Source organism: Ostrinia furnacalis, unplaced genomic scaffold, assembly GCF_004193835.3.
Source record: "Ostrinia furnacalis isolate ACB-3 unplaced genomic scaffold, ASM419383v2 OfSCF7454, whole genome shotgun sequence".
Classification (NCBI taxonomy): Eukaryota; Metazoa; Arthropoda; class Insecta; order Lepidoptera; family Crambidae; genus Ostrinia; species Ostrinia furnacalis.
This window is the reverse complement of record NW_021137693.1, coordinates 816,405-818,919: the sequence shown is the minus strand read 5'-3', so window position 1 is coordinate 818,919 and position 2,515 is coordinate 816,405.

The window sequence follows — 2,515 nt, the reverse complement described above, 5'->3', positions numbered from 1 at the left end:
TCAAAGTTTGATGGTGTAACTCAGCCTAAGTAATGTTATGAAGTTAAATGTACAGTTAGTTCAAAAGCTGCTACATTTAGTATGCCACCTATGCCTAGAGAAATCTCTTAGCAAGTCAGCTTCTATACTCGCGATAAAACTGAGTTAATACAAGTAATTTAACTAATGCGGTTATGTGACAACTTATAATAAGTAATTACTATGAGTAATTTCTTTAAAAAGTAGGTAATAACTAATTTAAGGCTTCGTAAATCTAAAAAGCCATATCGTAACAAAATCTGTATTTAGAATTGTAACAATACCTATTAGAAACAAAAAAACTTCCTACGAACTTGCCAATTTCTTTTTCCAATCTCTTATGTAAGTATCAGAAAAAAATCGAAACTTATAAATATTCTTCCAAGAAACGCCTACTACTGGTATATTTATTTATTTTCTCTTCAAAAATATTCAAGTAACTTATCCTGGACATTTGGTGAGTAGAGATAATAAATTTTCGTCCCACCTGCCTACAAGGGTCGTTCTTTTCTTTTAAGAAACAAAACTTGCTGAAAAACGCACCTTTTGTGTTTTACGTCAAAATTTATACACCGCCGTCCGCTTGCTATATAACAACGGAAAATGCCGCTTTTTACAAGGTTTTATTAATAAAAATATACCTCAGTTTTACGTACTAAGTCAGTCAATACGTTTGACGTTGACCTGTGTTTCACGTGGACTAAAATGCTCTGTGATTGCGGGTTTGAACCCTGCTGGGGACTACATGATAAATTAAATCTTATAAGCTCATGGCTCCAGTTAAATATGTTTTTGCTTTACACCCTGTATACCAATATCAACAACTTCTACGATATCTCGAAACACAATTATTTTACTGTCCACTAATGATTTGTTACAACTATGCTCTTTGCGTTTCGTGTTCTCTTAGGTACAAAAACAATCGTCGTTTTATAAATACATACGACAACATACATGATATTAGTACCTGCATAAGACAGCGAAGCCTTGAAAGGAGCAGGCATGTGAGTGATAAAAATGGGTTCCGCAAACAACCCATTTAACAGGCGTCTTCCTGTTTACATCCTTGAAGGGTCCCCTAATCTGTTTAAGAAAGCCCCGAATTTACATAACATCGTTGAGACAACAGGTAAACAATTGATATAATTATACAGGGTGTAGAGGAAAGAATTAACGACCTTGAAAAAACTTGGGACTTATTAGATGGCCGTTCCGAAAAAATAACGAATTTTTTTTCTAAAAGTAAACCTTCTATGGTAGCTGATTTAATAATATTTTAAGTAAACTCAGACGAATATACGAATAGACCAATGTTTGTATAACTTACATTACCGAAATTAGGCCTAGAAAGAAATTACATTAGAGGCAAATAATTGTACAAATATTTTTCGTTCCAAATATTAGTACATTTCAGATAACTACACTGTTTCACTTAACATAGTTAATTTTTATACACAGATCTTACGCAAGTATAAGTGTCAAGGGCATGTTTTTTTTATGTAGGTACGCAAATAAAGCTCGTACATCACAGACACAAGATTACATAAACAACTTATATAGAAAAGTAATGAAGTCAAATCAGTATAGGCTTAGATAGAAATATACTTAGATTGTTTCATCCATGAAGACGCGCCCCACCAATTTTTGGTCGAGGGAAGCGCGGGGTGCGGGGAGTTTGATCCGAGCAATCCGAGCGTCATTATTGTAGTGTGCGTGTGCACTGTGCACTCACGGATAATTTAGCGTGTACCAATAATACTCAAACATTCGCGGAAGAATGGTGGGGTGCGTCTTCATGGATGAAACGATTTTAAATCAGTTTTAAATAAAAATAATCCATACCAGTTTCTAAACAAAAGAAGGGTTTTAGTATTTAATCAAAAACTCTACATAACCATCAAAGTTGGTAAATCCAATTAACTCATACCAAATAGTTCAATATTGATGCGGAACCCCGCCTATGCAATTAGATTCGCGTTCCACTAAGCGGGCTTTTTCACTTAAATCCTACCATTTATCTTTTTAACCCTTCCACGGGGGATGGGAGATGCAAGGGTTGCTTAGCCATCAACTTTATACAGCTGACATAAGTTTTGAGCTGTGGCTTCAACTGAAAAAAGTAGAGCTTTTTTATTCATTTCATTTTCATTAGCTTTCATATTTTTTCAACTTGAGAAAGAACAAAACTTACTAACTAGCTTACGCCCACAGTTGGTCAGATATCCTTATTGTAAATAATTTTCATCATAATCCGTTTCACTCATCCGTTTACGTGTGACTCTTTCACAACATCCATCCATCCTTCCAAACTTTCACATTTATATTAATATCAGTAGAAAGATTTTACGATATGCTTAAAAAAAGTAAGTGGCAGAAACTTCATTATGATAATGAAATTAATTAGTGCTCTTAACAAATTCAAATTAACCAAAATGAATTATTTAAGTGGCCATCACTAATTGTGTTAACATTATAATTTAGTTAAAAGCATTATAAT